General features: G+C 44.4%; 1 protein-coding gene across 1 annotated transcript in view; it reads right to left on the bottom strand.

Moving 5' to 3' along the window:
• Positions 1–12411, bottom strand: part of DDR2 (discoidin domain receptor tyrosine kinase 2) — a 131056-nt gene that overhangs the window by 50146 nt on the left and 68499 nt on the right. The window lies entirely within an intron of this gene.

The raw sequence follows: 12411 nt of genomic DNA on the forward strand, positions 1-12411 counted from the left end.
CTGCTAACAGGAATGGACACAAGTTCCACATTTAACATTATAGTCCACGTTATATTCTTCTGAGTGTTCGCATTTCACATTCCAACTCATAGACATGTGGAGTTGAATAGTACATCCGATAACTACTTAATTAAGAATTTTAAACCGGTTGGGATGATATACACACGGGATTGAAAAGAGCAAAATGATAGCTGAGAAAATTCTAAGATAAATATCTACACAGTGAATAGTGACAAAAATATATTTATGATGCCAAGTGATTTTTTTTTTCAAAATGTTGACACCGATCCTATATTAACCCAGAAAAACATTCATTAACCTTGGTATTTTGCTTTTTTAAACATATGTGTTTAATATCTACTCTGATTTGTTGAATCTGGAGTTGTGTCTGAGGTTCTATGTTTTTTAATTTTCCCTAGAATGATTTATTTGATGGCACATTTGGTTTGGAGACATAGATATGAGTTTATGTTTAGGCTCATAAAGAAGCAGGTAGTAGCATATGAAAGTATTTAGAGGTATGCATACATATTTGGGTTAAAATACATGCACATGTCTCCTTTCTTTTTCAGCTCAGAGGACATTCCAATACCAACAAGCAAATCTAGTCCCCAGATGTTGTTTTTTTAATACTGTTTTACAACAAAAGGAAACACTTTCCTTTAAAATTTGGCTGATTATAAGACTGGAAGAGGAAATACACAAAATGTGCCTAGAATATCGTTTCATGACAGAAACAGAAAGTGTGCACACACCAAAATGATGGCAGTGAGTCAAAGGGACACAGAAACGGCACGGGAGCCAGTTGAAAGAGCTCCCAAGGGCAAGGCTAGAACAACGTGAACAACAAAATAAAGAAGTATTGAACTGCAGCCCAATAACAAATAGATGCCCATGTGTTCTTGCTGAAGTAAACAAATCACTGAATTTAAAAAGTGGGATAGGATATGGGCCCGGTGCAGTAACCTAGTGGCTAAAGTCCTCGCCTCATATACACCAGCATCAGATTCTAATCCTGGTGGCCCCACTTCCCATCTAGCTCCCTGCTGTGGCCTGGAAAAGCAATTGAGAATGGTCTTGGCAAAGCCTTGGGACCCTGCACCTGTGTAAGAGACCCAGAAGAAGCTCCTGGCTCCTGGCTGTGGGTCAGCTCAGCTCGGCCATTGTGGCTACTTGGAGAGTGAATCAGCAGATGGAAGATCTTCCCCTCTGTCTCTCCTCTTTGTAAATCTGACTTTACAATAAAACTAAATAAATCTTTTTTTAAAAGTGGGAAATGATTGGTACATTACATTCCATAATAAAAAAAAATCACAATCATGAATGTGATTATTTGACATCTATCAAGTTTAAGCAGCATGTGGCATATTTCTTCAAAGAACATGTATAAAGGGACAAAGGAGGAGCCAGCATTTTGATACAGCAAGCTTCAGCCTTCAACGACAGAATCTGATATGCAGGATAGTTGGAATCCTGTCTGCTCTACTTCTGATCCAGATCCCTGCTAATGTGCCTAGGAGAACAGAAAAGGATGTGTCAGGTGCTTGGGCCCCTCCACCGAGGTAGGAGACCTGGAAGATGCTCCCAGCTCCTGGCTTTGGCTAGACTCAATCACAACTTTGGTAGATCTTGGGGAGTGAAACAGTGGATAGAAGATTCCCTGCCTGCCTCCTCTTCTCTCTGTAACTCTGCCTTTCAAACAAAGAAAAAACAAAATCTTAATAAAATAAAAAGAGAAAAAAAGAGAGTAACTTTAGTGGAGAAATATGACAAACATTACTCCAAGCCAAGTGTTCAAGATTCACAGCAACATTGATAAGTCATACCAATAGGAGAGATGAGCACGGCATAATGAGATCAGCACTTTGCCTCTGCAGTCCTTCTCCTAAAAATCCATTACCTCATCCATTCATCAGAAAAATATAAGACAACTCCCTATCGGAAATTGTACAAAATTCCCGACAGGTGATTCTCAAAATTGTCAACGTCATCAACAACAAGAAAGCCTGAAAAACCATCACAGCTAAGGGAACCTAAGAAAACATCATGACTGAAAGTAATGGGAGATCTTGGGTGAGATTCCGGAACAGGATAAAGGACATTAGAACAAAACTGAGGAAATCAGAATAAAGTAGAAACTTCAGTTAATAATAATGCAACTACGTCAGCTCATTCGTGTTGACAAATGTACTATATTAGCGTATTAATTACAGGGGCAGCCAGAAGTGTTTTATATAGGAATTCTATTTACTATCTTAATTCACACATAAATTTTTCTCTAGATAAAACCAGTAATCAACCAAGTATCATGTACACTGTTAGAAACAGTAATCAACATGAAATTATAAATGGAGAAGAAATCCCTTGAAGTTGGAGTGATAGCAAAGCTTCATGGATAAATCAATATTTTGACCAGATTCCTGAAGGAGAGGTAAAATTATAGTGGGCAAGAATATATAAGTATATAAGTATATAAGTATATAAGTATAAAAGTATATATTATAGTGAGGCTAGAATAAAAGGTGAGACTTTTTAAGCAAACACAAGCTCTCTGTCTTCATTGAAGAAGTAGATTGTTGACACATCCAAAGCAGTGCTTTAAAAGGTTCTATTCAGGGAGTTGGTGCTATGCCATAGTGGGTAGAGCCCCTACCTGAAGGGTTGACATTTCATACAGATGCCTGTTTGAGTCCCAGTGACCCCACTTCCAATCCAGCTCCCAGCTAATGCACCTGGAAAAGCAGTGGAGGACGACCCACATGCTTGGCCCCTGCACCCATGTGAAAGACAAGGGGGAAGAGCCAAGCTCCTCTGATATGCTACTAGGTATCCTCTAAAGGCTCCAGTGTACTGCTATATCCTCCATGTGCCTCTGGATATGCTGTCCACTGCTCCATCTAAGCCACTGAGGAGGCCCAGGTCAGATACACACTCCACGATCAGACCATGAAACTTGCAATTCTCTCTATGGTTGGAGTTCTGAGTTCTGCAGTTCAGTTGGGGGTTCCCCAAAGAAATTTAATCTGAGGTGATCCCAGACCTGATTCTAATGTGTGCATGCCAATATAGGGTATTCGCACAGTCTGTGGCCCAAATCAGCCTTCACACACACTGTTACCACTTCTGGGTCAGTTGTGTCCAGTCCTGTCTTCTACGCAAACTAACAGGTACTGTAGCCCAGCCTAATCCTGCAAACCGCTCACTTGGACCTCACACAAACCAGTGGCAGCTGAAGCTAGCCAGAGCAACCCACAATAACCCCACCAGGCTCGCTCCCTGCCCTAGTTCCCATGCTTGCCAGTATGTACAGCAGACTAGTTCTGTCTGTCCCATATCCCACTAAGCTCTTACACATGTCAATGGGCCTTGAAGCCTAGATCAACCCAACCAGCCCCTCTATCCAGGCCACACATGTGTTGGCAGGTGCCACTCTCTGCCTAGCCATGCCTCTCAGTCCTGATTATTCTCACGACTGGAGTGGCAGCCCAAGAGGGAGTTGCCCACTGTTTCCCTACTGGGTCCACTCCCACTCACAGATCTTGCACTCTCCAGGTGGTACTGCAGTTTAGCTTGATAGAGTTTTCCCCCTGTGCCAGCCTCTGCCAGCTGATTCTGCATCAAAGCCCAACCAACCCTCACTCACTCTGGATTATGCATGTGCCAATAAGTACAATCCACCCAGCCGGATCCAGCTTACATTCAGGCCAATAGATGTTACAGTCCTGCCTGGCCTGGTCTGCCCCCAATCCCAGCTCTCACAGTCACTAGTGGGAATGATGGCCCAATAGGGGAGCTACACAAAGTCCCACCACTGGGTTTGCCCACTCTCCCCTGGGTCTCACATGTGCTAGTTGGGTGTTGTAGCCCAGTCTGGTAAGGCCCGCCTCACCTCGGCATTTGCCAGTGGGTGTTTTTGCCAGTGGGTGTTTTCGCCAGGCCAGGCCAGGCCAGGCCAGGCCAGTCCCGCCCCTAATTCCAACTCACACTGGTGGGGACTACGGCCGAGCCAGCCAAATCGGCCCCCAGTTCCAGCCCTAGTATGAACTGGCTGGTATTGCAGCCCAACCTGACATGACCCACATCCCATTCTGGCTGTCAGATTTGCTGTCAGATATGAACTGGCCCAACCTGACTTGCCCCAGACCTGAGCCAAAGGTAAGCCCATGGGTACCATAACTTGGCCTGGGCCAGGATGCTCCCTACCATGATTTTTGCACTAACCTGCAGGGACTGTGTCCCAACAGAGGAGTTGCCAAGCTCCTCCATCAGAACTTCTCCCAATACCAGATCTCGCACCCATCAGTGGGTCCATTGCCAGACCTACTTAGTTCATCCCCTGTCCTAGCCAGAACAGTGGCCTTTCCTGACCAACTCTTACCCATTCTGGTTCTCAAGAGCTCCAATGGGTGCTGGAGTATATCCCAGGCCCAGTCCACAACCATGCCAAGGGAGACTGCATCCATGTCCAGACGAGACTGCATCCCCACACTGCCCCCTGTGCTCACCAGTGGAGTCCACAGCCCAGCGAGGGCATCCCCTTAGCTCCCCAGCCAGTCATGATCACAGCCACAGATCTTGCTCATGCCAGTGGTTGCTCTAACCCAACTTGGCATATCTCTTCCCCTGTCTTGCCTTTGCGTTAGGATGCTGCAGCCTGACCTGGCCCAGCCGGCTCCCAGTCCCATCCCTTGCTGGCAAGTGCTGGAATCTGGCCCTGCTCAGTATGTTCTCATTCCTAGTTCATGCAAAGCAATAGGTGTGGCAGCATAGACGGGCATGATCTGCATTCCATCCTGATTTCTGCCAGTGGACTATGGTTTGCTTGGCCCTGTCTGGTACGCCCCCTTCCAAAATCAACCCACAAACTTGCAGATGGATGAATCTACCTTGCCCAGGCTGCCCAACACCCAGCTCTGAACCATGTGCTCATCAGTGGGAGCTATGACCTGGGATTTCCCAGGTTCATCCACTTGGGTTACTCCCAGACCCATGCCATTGGATGCTTGGCCCTTACCCAACATGGCCTGCCCCATCCATTGCAGCCTTTGTATGAGCTGGCACAGCCTGCCCCACTCCACACCTTGTTTTAGAGCGCTCATTTAGGTGCTACAGCTTGGACCTGCCCCACTTGTTCCCAGCCCCTACCGGTGAACATTGGTGAGTTCAATGGTCACACCTAGCTCAGGCCATCAATGTCCCAACTGTCAAGCTAACCAGTTCCATAGGGTTGGGCCCACATATCCCTTACAGAATCCAACCCTAGACCTAGTTCTCTTGTACGCTATTTGGGTGTCATGGCCCAATCTAATGTGACCCATTCCCTGATTTGACACTCACTGTCGAGTACTGGGTCTATCCTTGCCAGGCACGCCCCTCCAGCCTGCCTGTGTGCTGGTGTGTGGTAGTCAGCTATGCTGCATGCTAACAAGCCCTACTCAGGATTCCCATGTGTGCTGGTGCATCAGTCTGACCCATAAATATCTTCAAGTCTCTCCCCTCCAAACCACCAGGTCTCAGTCCCCTTGCTTAACTGCAGTACAGTGGCCCTGTCGTTGGCTCAAGGATTCATTCCTCACTTATACGTACAGTAGCCTTACCCATGGATGTCCCTAGGGAGTTATTCCAAGACTCCATACCCCCAAGACCCCAGAGCTCACCACCCATAAGTCCAGGACCTCCCATTCCTTAGCAGCAATGGATGGGGAGCTAGGATCCCCAGCAGGAATCCTGGGCTGGCACAGTTACCCCCCGCCACAGCTGTGTGGTTAGGGGATCCAGACACTCGTGCCACTGATCAAACTTACCTGGACTGTGCCCATATCATTGATTTTCATTCACTCAGCAACTGTTAGAAATGTCTTTAAGTAATACTACAGCTGATAAACACACCAGTTAAAAAGGCAGAGAAAGTTCCTATCATGGAACTTACAAAAAATAAAGTAGTAGTTGAAAATCAACTTTGGTCATCAGATTGTCAAAAATTTTACGTGTGATTATGTGAAATTTGGCAACACAATGAGGAATGGCATACTCCGATGCTCTGCCTTTGGGTATATAGAGGATAATTTAAAGTAAAAATGCATCTATCATATAATCCATAAATTGACTTGCTCTTGACCCGAGAGAAACACTAAGGTTTATGAACAATTAAGCACAAGTGAAGAAGTTATTTGCAACATATTTTTCTCATAATAAAATATTTAACTAACAAAAAGTGGTGCTGGCATTTAACACCTCATAGGAAACCTGCACCGTGTACCAGAGTGTGTGGATTTGACTGTTCCCACATTCTGCATTCTGAATTCCTACTATGGTGCAGCCAAGCAAGCAGCAGATAATGGCTTGAGTAGTCATGTTCCTTCTACATACTTGAAAGACTGAGACTGAGTTCCTGATTCTTGGCTATGTCTTGATCCAACCACAGCTATTGCAGACACTTGAGGAGGGAACCAGCAGCTGGGACATCTCTCCCAGTCTCTTCTCTCTCTTTCTCTCTCCATTTGTCTTTCAAGTAAAATAAATGTATTTTAAAAAAAATGTCTAGAGATAGGAGAATGTCACACAGTATGGCAAATTCATACCATGAAACACCACAGTGTAGCAAAGAAGAATGAGTTAGAGCTACCAGAAGTTACATGATTTGATGTCCACAGCATGTTTGTAGGCAAACAAGCAGATTGCAAGGCTCATGGCATGCCCACTGTGTATAGTCATGGATAGGCACACACACAAACACATCCATGCAGAATAGCTGAGAGTTGTAAACCCTTGTGACCCGAGATGAAGCTGGGAGATGGACTGCAGGTTTTGGCAGCAGAGGCTGCCAATGATGATGAAAAGGGGGTTGTAATCTTATTTGTAATATTTTTAACAAGGAAAACATGTTCCTTGTTATTGTCATTTATACCAGCATTTCTGACCAAAAAAAAAAAAACATTTGTTTTTAAAAATATCTGTTTTTCCCGGAGGCAGATTTTCAGAATCTCAAGGTTGTTTTCCAAGCAACCATGCACGGCCTAGGGCAGAAAGGGTGGAGGGAGCGTGACATGGTAGAGCTCACGAATGACCCGGGACTTGAGACTCCTCATCAGTGGATCTTGCATGTGAGTATGATGGAGGCAGGAAGCAGTTGAGCATGACTACTTACATCTGTCTTCTGTAGGACTGTGCACTGTGCTTACTGACAAAGGTGTTGCTGTGCACTGTGCTTACTGACAAAAGCATTGCTGAGCTTCACAACATCCTCTGGAGTCCCTTCACACAAAGTAGGAAACTACTTTGTGTAGTCAATTCTGGTCAAGGTTGTCACTAAATCAGTATGTGCAATGCAAAGCCAAGCAGACAGAAGTGTGACAGGCACATAAGAAGGAGTGGCTCCCTGGGTTTGTGGCGAAAAAATGGAAACCTGGGAGGCCCAACGTCACACTGTCTCTGCACATGGATGAGTTTCTGAAAGCCTCCATGAAGTGCATTTGGGTCCAATGCCTTGTGATCTGAGAGCAATGTCCATTCCTCAGTGCCAGGGGAATAGCAGCTGCTCAGCAGTGCACATCGCAAACCTCACTGCAGTCTCTACTGCTCCCTGTCAATCAGAATGCACTTAACAGATGATAGAAGATCAGATGGTCAGGTAAATACATAGGGGTGATTCAATAGAGAAATGCCTTTATATATACAACTATAATAAGTAATTATATTTATTTTGCAAAACAGACCCATATTCCTCACTCCTATGATGGCAACAGACAGCACAACAGGAGGTCCCCAACCCAAAGTTCAAGTACTTCTGCTCTTCCCAAGCCTCTTAGGAGTGACTGCAGCTCACAAGGCACAGCTGTCTGCTTGTCCAAGTCTGAATCAGCAAACATCTTTTGCTATGAAGCAGAGCTAGAGGCATATCTCACTTTGACAAATGTCTGAACTTAACAAACTCACACATCATGATATGTTTATCCTCATTAGAGAATAGTTCTTTGCAGAAGGTTTCAATACTGAGTAACTTTGAATAACAAACCCCACTCATGACATTCAAAATAGCATTCAGTATATGAGGATGCTCTATCTACTTAATAAACTCATAAATCTGAGTGAGCACTCACATTACAAAATAATTATTCACTCTACAACAGAATTCTGTGTTTGGAAACTGAATAGCATACCTTTTCAATATATTCAAAATATGTACTTGAAAATATATAAGCTGGTCAAAACCAACTTACACCCAATGTTTTAGGAGCACAGCTCAAGCATAAAGCGGAGCTAGTTTGACTTGACAAGTGACCATTTTTCCCACACAATCTTTCCAAGTTCCAATGCTAGGGACAATATAAGACAACCTTGACCTTGTCAAAGAATAAAACTGACAGCTTTCTTTAGTGCGCCTGCGAAAGGTGCCATAGCCTAAGCCCTTCACCACAAGCAGATGGTGCTTTCCTTCAGAAAATGTGATCAAGCAACTTGCATCCAGTCAGAGCAGGTAAACCATGTGTATCTCTGAGTAAGGGTATGTGGTACTTGAATTGGTATGTGCTGGGTAAGATCAGAGTTTGGCGGGGAAAAGAAAATCCACATGCTTTAGGCCATGTTTTAATTAGGGTCATCCAGGGCTTTCAAAACTTGTTTTCCTCTCTGCTGAGTCATTTTCATTTCAGATTCAAAGAGGAAGAACAATCTTCGGAGTAGTTCTTACTCAAAGGACAAATATGCAGAAATTATCTTGATGTTGGCAATATCAGACACACAAAACAGAGCTGTTCCAAACATAGTCACTGTCTATCTTGATTCCTGAGGATTTATTGAAGTCTTCCTCACTCCCCCTGTCTCTCTGGAAGTCTCATCCTCGTGCTTCTTGGAATGCAGCCAGACAGCGGCAAGCCAGAGGGCCAGAGGATTTGAGTACTTTGCATGCACTCCATGAATATGGAGTGACACACAATGATTAGGATAGCATGGAGTCTCAAGCTTTGACTCTACCTTTGTTAAAGAAGCACATTACCTTCCTCTACCTCAGTCTTTTCATCTGTAAAATGGAGACAACTTGAGAGTATAAAAGAGATCAAGGGAAAAGCTGATAACTGTCCCATTTTTCTCTCTCTCTTTCCAGGAAGGGGAGAGAGTACTGAGGAAAGTCCCTATCACAGAAGACACCTCCATTCTAGAGGCAGAAATGGAGTCCCTGGATATTGTCTTTATAACACTATTCACTATGCACTAGCAACGTCATATGTGATGACTTTGTGTCTGAGGCAGGATTGAGCCTCTGGTCACCCATCCTAGCGCTTATTCTCTGTTCATTCTGTTATTCATGGCCCAAATTCCTGTTCTTCCTTCCCAGAATTCAGAACACACACACCTTCTTTAGGTCCTGCCAATCTCAGATAACTTTTTTCTTTAAGCCAGAGTAAAGCCACCTGGTGGTGTTTAGACGCATCCATAAGGCTTTTGACATGCTCTCCAAGGAGAGCTAGCATATAATTTCCCTCTACTTGACTGTAGGTGTCACACACTCATTCTTTATCAAAATGAATACAGTGAAAATTACAGCCACGAAACTTCGGAAGTTAGAGCCTGAAAGGCAAGGCACACTCTCGCTTGTCTCTTCTTGAACAGTTGCCTTGGGAACACAACCACCATACTCAAAGGGAGCCAAGGGCACTACATGGAAAGGTCACATGTAGCTGTTCTGGCTGATAGTTCCGCTAGTCCAAGCTAAGGTCCTTCCAGATGGCAGTCTCAACCTTCACACGTGTGAGTGGGGAGACCTTCAAGGTGACTCCAGCCCTGGCTCTTTTCTGCCCACAACTGAACAGGAGGCACTAGGCATGAACTGTTAAGCCAGATGCCACCACCTTGGAAGCCTGGAAGATCCTAATTTTGGAGAACTGCTCATGTTTTAAGTCACTTGGTTTTGACATCATTTATTGTATAGCAAAAGAGAGCTGGAACAAGCCTTTTGAATAAAGCACAGATTTCCACAAACCTAAGCATTGGTTTTTGAACATGCCTGACTTTTACTTATCATCAGTCTGTCTATTGTTTCCAAATCAAGAGTGAGGATATGGACCACTTGGTAAATGGAGCAATGGGAAGTTAACAATCCCTTAATCCCAGAAGTGAGTTCCACCTCCGAGGCATAAGAAAACATGAGATGCCCTTTCTCTGGGGACTCAGGATGGGACAATGAAGTCACTCTCAGCTACCTTGCCAGCTGCTTCTTTGGAGTCGCATTGTCTAAAGCTGCACCTGCTGGGTCTAAGTCCTGTGTCCACCTCGTGCTCACTGTGGGCACCTGGGCACACATTTGAACTTTGGCATCTCTTTTTCATCATCCGTATAATTGAAAGTTACAGAAGCAACTACCCTTTAGTTAGTTTGTGAAGAAAAATGAACAATGTGTACAAATGTCTGGCTCATAAATGACATGCTTGTTTATATTTTTATATACTGTTAATGTGTTGGCATTATCTCCTCAGTAAGTTTGCCAGTTATAAGCAAAAACAAAAATGCCTCTCAACATCATATGTTAATTTTTATATCACTCGGTATCTGCTAAAAAAATAACCTGTAAGTTGATTGAGGACTATTGAAATGATAAGAAAATAGGCAAGGACAGCAATGCAGATGGCTTGCCTTTGGCCAGCACACTAAGCTTTGCTGGATGTACCCTGTCAGTGTTGCTGCTCTGGAGAAAATGGTCCGGGCTTTGGCAGTCATGAAAAGCTCCTATGCTTAACTATGAACCAGCCCAGCAAAAGTCAGTCAAGGACAGACGAGAACTGGGCGGTGGCCACATTTGCGGGGACAGCAATGTGATCGTGCTGTTTGATCCAGGGCTGTTCTCTGGGTGTATGAGAGCATACACACCCCTAATCATCTTCCAATCCAGCTGCCCAAAGCCACAATGATCCAAAATTTGTTTGGGCTATGCCTTCTCCACCAGGACCGCCCTACTCTCGGGGTCCACAACAGGGCTGTTTCTTAAGAACACATGGCTCCTCAAGCTGTTTACTTTTTGCACAGACTTCTTCGGTATGAGCACCCTCAAGATAGGAAGAAGTAAAATCTTGTCCCACTATGAGAAGTACTCCTAAACAACGAACATAGCATGTGTGTGTCAAGTTACCCTGCTTCCTGACCTTTCTCGAACACAAGGCTAACAGAGGGAAATCCTCGGGCCCCACCCAGGGTCTGACTTTTATTTATTTATTTTTTTAAGATTTATTTTTATTATTATTTTTTTTGTTACTATGAAAATGGGTTTGATTATTTATTTATTTTTTTTTTTTATTGTTGCTTACATTGTATTATGTAGTACAGTTTTATAGGCGCTGGGATTCCTCCCACCCCTCCCATACCCCTCCCCCCATGGTGGATTCCTCCACCTTGTTGCATAACCATAGTTCAAGTTCAGTTGAGATTCATTGCTTGCAAACACATGCCTAGCATAAAGTTCAGCGTCTTATTGTCCAGATAAGTTCGGTGGCCTCTTGGGGAGACCTTCTATGGTCTGAAGATAGGTCTAACAGAGTAAAGATCCGGTCAGTTAAAAGCCCCAACAAGGCCTCAGTATCAATATACAACATTATGGAATTAATTGACATAGTATTGGGTAAACAATATGTTAAAAATAATGCAAGTTCCATTCTTCGAAACATCTGGGTTGAGACAGTATCAATGACAGGTTCAAAAAATAACAAACAACCAAACAAAAAATTACAGGTTAAATCAAGGCAAACATGTGGTATCTAATCTTTTGGGATTCGCTCATTTCCCTTAGCATTATAGTTTTTATTGGAAAGGTGGATATACAGAGGGGAGAGAGAGAGAGGGGAAGATCTTCCGTCCGATGATTCACTCCCCAAGTGAGCAAAACGGGCCGATACTATGCCGATCCGAAGCCAGGAGCCTCTTCCGGGTCTCCCACGCGGGTGCAGGGTCCCAAAGCTTTGGGCTGTCCTCGACTGCCTTCCCGGGCCACAGGCAGGGAGCTGGAAGGAAAGCGGGGCTGCTGGGATTAGAACCGGCGCCCATATGGGATCCTGGGCGTGCAAGGCAAGGACCTTTAACCACTTGCGCCACCCCGCCGGGCCCCAGGGTCTGACTTTTAGCAGAGAGTAAATCCAAGTGTCATTCCTTTAAGGTAGTCAGGACCCAGGCATTCAGGGTTTACCAGGTGCTTTTGCTACCAAGAGACATCTTCCCTGAGAAATTGGCTGAAGGATTTGCCTCTGTTAGCCTTTAGAACCATATTCAATAGGCATTACTTTAGGAAAGTTATGGATCACACTCCTGTTACAACCAGCTACTACAGTCTCCTAGGCCTGGAACACTTTTCCGTAGATCTAGAAAGTCTGACATGGGTAAAATAGAATATGATGTCACTATTAAAATTAAATGAGATGTGGCATAGAA

This window comes from Ochotona curzoniae, unplaced genomic scaffold (assembly GCF_017591425.1).
Source record: "Ochotona curzoniae isolate NIBS_2020 unplaced genomic scaffold, NIBS_Ocur_1.0 scaffold_2683, whole genome shotgun sequence".
Classification (NCBI taxonomy): Eukaryota; Metazoa; Chordata; class Mammalia; order Lagomorpha; family Ochotonidae; genus Ochotona; species Ochotona curzoniae.